Source organism: Ursus arctos, unplaced genomic scaffold, assembly GCF_023065955.2.
Source record: "Ursus arctos isolate Adak ecotype North America unplaced genomic scaffold, UrsArc2.0 scaffold_16, whole genome shotgun sequence".
Taxonomy (NCBI): domain Eukaryota; kingdom Metazoa; phylum Chordata; class Mammalia; order Carnivora; family Ursidae; genus Ursus; species Ursus arctos.
In genome coordinates this window covers 29,443,567-29,451,738 of record NW_026622830.1, presented here as the reverse complement: position 1 = coordinate 29,451,738, position 8,172 = coordinate 29,443,567, and the positions used below count along the sequence as shown (strand labels likewise).

The following is an 8,172-nucleotide window of genomic DNA, read 5'->3' as shown; positions in this document are numbered from 1 at the left end:
ATATTTTCACTTGCTTTCCTGGACTCATGCAATCACTGTGTGAACAAGATTGGACTGGTGTGCGGAGGGCCGTCCTACACCAGCCAGCTCCCAGCCAATGCGGCAACTGATGGCCAAAGCGTGCGTGTGCCCAGCCAAGACTAGCTAGGCCCAGCCAACCATAGACCCATGAGGAATAGTAAATAGTTAATGCTTTAGGCCACTAAGTGTTGGGATGGTTTGTTACACAAGAGCTAACTGATATATATATGGAGAGAGAGAGAGAGAGGAGGATAGAGAGAGAGAGATAAGGATTGAGATAGATCCATCCTGACCAAGCCCACCACCCTCTGGTCTTTCAAGTATCCCTGTTTACCTGGATTTGCTAGTGATCTCCTCTACCTACAAGGTTGGACTTCTCTGTCCCAAGTCTATCTTCAGTACACTTGCACTTGCTCTGATTTTTCTTCATGCTCTTTCTTGGGCATCCCAGCTGCCCCTCAGGCCAGCCCTGGGCTTCTTATGCCCCAGAAGTCTGCTTTATCCCAGAGTCCCTGCCCCCAGCATCAGTACCTGTTGCTGGCCTTTGAGATTTGCTTTGTTCTCTGAGCCTGGGTTCTCAGTCTCAGAAGTGATTCGAACCCCTAGAGCCCTATTTGGGAAACACTAGGCCCCAGCACAGAGCAGCTGGGGGATGCCATGCTCCTTTGTACCCACTCTCAAGGCCTCACCTGCGCCCTTCTGGAACATCTGTGACTGACGGATCTTCCCACTACCTCTCTGACAGGCTGCCCTCTGCTCTTCTCCACTCAATACTCAATACTGGGCCCCTGGGGAGAGCCAAGTTCTGTGTAAGGCTCATCCTGTGTGGGTCCCCAGAAACTACTTTGTCCCACCAACTCAAAGACCCCCAGGCAGCTGGTGGAGATGGGGAGCTGGGAACTGACCTGGGACCTCTGTTTTGCCTCCTGTGAATAAAGATACCCCCCGAACACAGTAAAAAGGATGACTTATTGGGTATAACCCCATTGACTGACATAATTTTCACATCCTTGTTTTACATCTTTGCTTGGCACAGGCATCTAGGCATGGTGGAGACATCATTTCCTCTTTCTATCATCATCTATTCTAATGGGAGGGAGAAGAGGAAGTGAAGACTCTTCCCAAGACCTAGGGAGAACTGCTCCGGTTCTTCTTTCCAGGGGGTTAGGGAGAGGCTATAGATAAAGCAGATGGACCTGAATGCATGAAGACGCCTCCCTTCAGCCCAGTTATCTGGGATGCCTGTCCCTCCCGGCATAAAAAGAGCTATCTCCCCCCCACACACCCGCCCCACCTACCTCAGGTGCCCCCACGCTGAGGCAGCTCATGCTGGGCTTTCTGTCAAACAAGGTGAGAGCATGTTGAGAGATGGATAAGTCCATCACTGGTCCAGACTATGGGGGACCCATGACGTCTCTGCCTACCCTAGCTGCCGGCGGGTACGGGCTGGCACTGGCTACAGATGCAGGAGAGGATGTCTGAAGCATTGTTCTGGCGAAGGCTTGCAGAGGGCACAGAGCCTTGGGGAGAGAGGGGACAGCCATGGGGGCTCTCGCCAGCCCCTGCCTGTTCAAAGTGTGTGTCCATCTGACTCCCGTAAGGCCCTGGGCTTGCACTTGTAGGCACTTGCAGGAGCAGAGGACTTGTGGGGCTCCCTCTTGGATACAGTCTGGCAAAGAACACGCCGAGAGGAGGAAGCAAGGTCAGGCCAGATGAAAGGGGCGGGGTGGGGGGGCTGAGGGAGGTCATTTCATGACTTGATACTCTTGGAACCTGACCTGCTCATACAAAAGTGGCCTTGGAGAGCAGCGAGGGCTGGGACGCTGGGAGTATCTCCATGGATGCTGAAGGGAGACATTACCCACATCCTCCCCTGAGTTCTTCCCTGATGAAGACGCGGCAGAAAGGAGGGCAAAGTAGGAGAGCTGGTGAGCCCTCATTCCTGTTCCCTCACGTCTGGGAACTGGAGGGACCCATCCTTGGATGGGCGGTTGCCGCCTGAGATGGGAAAACACGGCGTCAGAGAGCTGGGGTGGGGGGGGGGGGCGCTGAGGCTGGCCACCAGGGGGCAGCTGGGAGCCCCCCAGCCTCGCCAACCTGCACAGCTCCTCCTCAGGAAAGCAAGCCAGGCCCTGGCTGGCCAAGACCTTGCTTTTAAAAATCCCAGCCAGCAGCTGCTCCACTGACCCCATGAGGGGTCCTCAGGTGGGGAGGGGTGAGATGCCCCGACAGGCAGACCCCTAACTAACCCAACCAGGTTTCAGCACCAAAAATGGGAGCCAGTGTTGTAATAACCTGGCCTTGGTGGGGACCTCCAACCCTGGCCTCAGACTGCCCCCCCAACCCACTGCAGTCCTTCGTGTAGTCACTAGCCCTCTCCCGAAGATGGTGCCGAGGAAGCGAAGAAGGCGGTCCCCGCCCCTCCCAAAGCCGAAGCCAAAGCAAAAGCTTTGAAGGCCAAGAAAGCAGCCCTGAAAGGTGTCCATAGCCACAACAGAAGAGAAAATCCACATGTCACTTACCTTCTAACAGCCTAAGACAGTCTTCGAAGTCGGCCCAAATATCCTAGAAAGAGTGCCCCTGGGAGAAGTAAGCTTGACCACTGTGCCATCATCAAGTTCCCCCTGACCACCGAGTCGGCCGCGAAAAAAGTAGAAGAGAACAACACATTTGTGTTCACTGTGGACCTCAAGGCTAACGAGCACCAGATCAGACAGGCTGTGGAGAAGCTCCGTGACATTGATGTGGCCGAGGTCAGCACCCTGATCAGGCCTGAAGGGGAGAAGAAGGCATATGTCCAACTGACTCCTGATTATGATGCTTTGGATGTTGCTAACGAAATTGAGATCATCTAAACTGAGTCCAGCTGCCTAAATCTAAATATAAATTGTTTTCACAATTTCATAAATAAATAAAAATAAAATCACACTGGGTGTGTTCTTTGACCAGCAATGCTGAGAGGGAATTTGTAGTACTAAATGCTTATATTAGAAAAGAGAAACGAGAAAAACAAGAACAAAAAACAAAACAAAACAAAAGAACAAACACAAACAAACAAAAATCCAGCAGAAAGAAGGAAATAATAAAGATAAGAGCAGATACCAATAAAACTGAAAACAAGAAAATGATAGATAACAGTAATAAAACAGGGGCGCCGGGGGGGCTCAGTCGGTGAAGCGTCTGCCTTCGGCTCAGGTCAGGATCCCAGGGTCCTGGGATCAAGCCCCGCGTTGGGCTCCCTGCTCAGCGAGGAGCCTGCTTCTCCCTCTCCCTCTGCCTCCCCTTCCCCCTGCCCCCGGCTCGTGCTCTCTCCCCGCCACCAAAAAAATAAACAAAATCTTTTTATTTTATTTGTTTTAAAAGATTTTATTTATTTATTTGACAGAGATAGAGACAGCCAGCGAGAGAGGGAACACAAGCAGGGGGAGTGGGAGAGGAAGAAGCAGGCTCATAGCAGAAGAGCCTGATGTGGGGCTCGATCCCATAACGCTGGGATCACGCCCTGAGCCGAAGGCAGACGCTTAACCGCTGTGCCACCCAGGCGCCCCCAAAATCTTTTTAAAAAGAAAGCAATAAAACATAAAGTTGTTTCCTTAAAAAAATTGATAAGATAGATAAACCTCTAATAAGACAGACAAAAGAAGAAAGAGGGAAAACACAAATTACGAATATCAGGAAAGAAATAGATGCTGTCATTACAGACTCTGCAGACACTGAAAGGATAACAAGGAAACACCATGAACTCTACACACAGAAATTTGACAAGTGAGATGGAATGGGCCAAGCCCTTGAAAACCACAAACTATCACAGTTCCCCCCTCCCAATATGAAATGAATAATTTAAGCAGACCTTTCACTAGTAAGGACATTGAATTCATAATTTTAAAACTCTCAAAAAAAAAGAAATATCCAGACCCAGACGATTTCACTGGAGAATTCTACCCAATGTTTGAAGAAGAATTAACATCAATTCTAGACAATCTCTTCCAGAAAATAGAAGCAGAAGGAACATTTCCCAATTGATTTTCTGGATCCAGTATTATCCTAATATCAAAAACAGGCAAAGACAGGACAAAAAAAGAAAACTATAGACCAATATCCTTCATGAATATAGATGCCAATGTCCTCAACTAAATATTAACAAATAGAGTTCAAAATATGTTTTAAAAGGCATATGTTTAAAAGACATAACCAAGTGCGGATTAATCCAGGTAGGAAAGCCTGCTTCTGTATTTGAAAATCAATGTAATCCACCATATTACCAAGAAGGAAAATGATATCGGGGCACCAGGGTAGCACAGTCAATCACGCATCGGACTCTTGGTTTCAGCTCAGGTCACGATCTCCTGATCGTGGGATCGGACCCCACGTCAGGCTCTGCACCCAGCGAGGAGTCTGTTTGAGATTCTCTCCCCCTGCCTCTGTTTCTCCCGCTTATGCTCTTTCTCTCTCTCTCTGAAATAAATAAAGCTTTTTAAAAAATAGTTTAAAAAAAAAGGAAAATGATATCAATTGCTGCAGAAAGGCATTTGAGAAAACCCAACATCTGTTCATAATAAAAATTCTCAGGAGTGCCTGGGTGGCTCAGCCAGTTAGGCATCCGACTCTTGATTTCGGCTCAGTTCATGATCTCAGGGTGATGGAATCAAGTTCCACAAGGGACTCCTCACTCAGTGGGGAGTCTGCTTGAGATTCTCTCTCTCCCTCTCCTTTTGTCCTCCCCCCTGCTCACTCATTCTCTCTCTCTCTCTCTCTCTCTCAAATAAATAAATTAATTAAAAAAAAAACTCTCAGAAAACTGGGAGTAGAGAGAAATTTCCCCAAGTTAAAAAAGTATATCTATAGAAAGCTACGACTAACATCACATCTAATGGTGAAAGACTGAATGCTTTTCCACTATGAAGAGGAATAAGGCAAGGATGTCCACTCTCACCAGTCCCATTCAATATAGTACTGGAAGCTCTAATTCATGCAAAAAGGCAAGGAAAGGAAATAAATAAAACATACAGATTGAAAAGAAAGACGTAGAACTCTTCTGTTTGCAGATTACATGATCACCTATCTAGAAAATTCCAAAGGATTTACAAAAAACAAAAACAAAAAAATAAAAACAAAACAAACACCAAACAAACAAACAAACAAAAAACAAACAAAACCTTCTGGAAGTAATAAGTGAACTCAGCAAAGCCGCAGCATACAAGATCAACATGGAAAAATCAATTATATTTTTTTCTATCTCCATGCACTCAGAGAACGTACTGGAAATACAAAACACCAGCAGGGGTCTAGTGGGAGTCCCCACGACAGAATGCACAGGCTGGTAAAGAGTATGCAGAGTGGAAGAAGCAAAAGAATGAAGGTTAGGGCAGACCAGGGGGGCCTAAGGGAGGTAATTCCATGACCTGATACTCTTGAAATCTGTCCTGAATAGAGGAAAATTGCCTTAACGAGCAAGGGAGCTGGAGAGCTGGGTTTTTTGGGTATGACACCAAAAGCACAGGCAACAAAAACAAAAATAAACAGCAGGACTACCACAAAACTAAAAAATTTCTGCACACCAAACGAAGCAATGAACATAATGAAAAGACAACCTACCAAATGGGAGAAAATATTCACATATACCTGATGTATCCAAATATTGGTTAATATCCAAAATATATAAGGAACTCAGGCAACTCGATAGCAAAAACAAAAAACAAATAACTTGATTTTAAAAACAGGCAAAAGACCTGAAGAATGAAGGGACATTTTTCCAAAGAAGACATCATGCAAATGGCCTATGGGAAGATGCTCAACGCTGCCAATTATGAGGGAAATGCAAATCAAAATCCCAATGAGAGATCACCTCACTTCTATCAGGATGGCTATTAGCAGAAAGACCTGAAAGAACAAGTGTTGGCCAGGGTGTGGAGAAAAGGGAACCAGTGTGTACTGTCAGTAGAAATGTAAATTTGTGCAGCCACTATGGAAAATAGTATGGCGGTTCCTCAAAAAGTTAAATATAAAACCGCTGTATGACCTGGCAATCTCACTTCTGCGTATGTCTCCAAAGGAAGTGGAATCAGTGTCTCAAAGAGATGCGTGCACTCCTGTGCTTATTGCCGCGCGGTTTACAGCAGCCAAGACATGGAAACAATCTAAGAGTCCATCTACAGATGAATGGATAAAGAAGATGTGGTATAGGGATGCCCGGGCGGCTCAGTCCCTTAAGCGTCTGATTCTTGATTTCGGCTCAGGTCATGATCTCGGGTTCCTGGGATCGAGCCCTGCGTCCAGCTGCACACTGAGTGGGGAGTTTACTTGAGGATTATCTCTCTCTCCCTCTCCCCTTACCCCTCCCCTGGTCACACTTGCTCTCTCTCTCTCTCTTTCAAATAAATAAATCTTTTTTTTAATGTGGTATTTATATACAATGGAATATTACTGGAAATCCTATCATTCGCAACATGGATAAACCACACACGAGGACTTTATGCCAAGTGAAATAAGCCGCACGCAAAAAGACAAATACTGTTCAATCTTATTTACATGCAGAGTCTAAAAAAATCGAATTCATAGAACCAGAGAATAGAATGGTGTTTGCCAAGAACTGGGGAAGGGGGGCAGGGAAAATATGGGGAGATGCTGGCCAAAGGGTACAAACTTTCAACTATAAGATGAATCAGTTCTGGAGGTCCACTTCATACCATGGTGATTATAGTTAGTAATACTGTATTGTATACTTGAAATTTGCTGAAATTCAAGGTGGATCATAAGTGTTCTACCGCACACAAAAACAGTAACCGTGCGAGGTGATGGATGCGTTAATGAACTTGACCGTGGTAATCATTTCACAAGGTACACATAGCGAAACATCATGTCGTACACCTTTAACAGGTACTGTACAACCTAAACGTATACTATTCATAAAACCAATAAACTGAGCATCATCAAAATTAACAACTTTCACTCTGCAAAAGATATTGTTAAAGGGATGAAAATACAGGGGCGCCTGGGTGGCTCCATTGTTAAGCATCTGCCTTCGGCTCAGGGCGTGATCCCAGCATTCTGGGATCGAGCCCCACATCAGGCTTCTCCGCTGGAAGCCTGCTCCTTCCTCTCCCAACCGCCCTGCTTGTGTTCCCTCTCACGTCGGCTGTCTGTCTCTGTCAAATAAATAAATAAAATCTAAAAAAAAAAAAAAGGATGAAAATACAAGCTACACCACAGTAGAAAATATTTCTAGACCACGTATCTAACCGAGAATGCATATCAGAATATATAAGGAATTCTCAAAACTTAACAGTTAAAAAAAACAAGACAATCCAATGGGCAAAAGGGGTACTTGCGGGCTCGGTTGGTTAAATGACCGACTTTTGGTTTTGCTCAGGTCATGATCTCGGGGTCCTGAGATCCAGGCCCTGTCGGGCTCCATACTCAGCCCAGAGTCAGCTCGAGATTCTCTCCCCCCGCCCGTCCCCCAACTCGCATGCACTCTCTCTCTCTCCCTCTCTCTCTCCAACAAATAAATAAAATCTTTTTTTAAAAATGAGCAAAAGATATGAAGGGACATTTCGCCAAAGAAAATATACATTATGGTAAATAAGCCCATGGAAAGAGGCTTAACATCATTCGCCACTTGGGAAGTGCAAATTAAGACCATAAAAGATATCACCACATACCAACTGGAACAGCTAAGATTTAAAAAAATAGTGACAATGCCAAGTACTTGAGAGGATGCGGAGAATCAGATCTCTCATACCTTGCTAGTGGGAATGTAAACTCATAGAGCCACTCCAGAAAATAGCTTGGCAATTTCTTTAAAAAACCGAGGATACACTTACCATATAACCCAGCAATTGTACCCCTGGACATTTATCCCAGAGAAATAAAGAGTTATGTCCACACGGAAGCCTGTCAAAAGTTGTTCATCGCAGCTTTAATTATAGTGGCAAAAACTGAAAACCACCGAAATGTCCTTCAACAAGTGAATGGTTAAACGAACTGGTACATTCACACCGACTTGTACGTTGACTACTCAGAAAATGAAACGATTGGTATGTTCAACACCCTGGATGGATGTCTGGGACATGGAGGGAAATGCAAAAGATCACGTCCGATAAACTTCCATTTGCATAACATTCTCAGAATGACAAGAATATAGAGATAGAG

At 45.5% G+C, this 8,172-nt stretch overlaps 1 pseudogene; it reads left to right on the top strand.

Moving 5' to 3' along the window:
* The first annotated feature begins 1,563 nt into the window (after window positions 1-1,563).
* On the top strand, window positions 1,564-2,886 carry LOC113258248 (60S ribosomal protein L23a-like; annotated as a pseudogene).
* The last annotated feature ends 5,286 nt before the right edge of the window (window positions 2,887-8,172 follow it).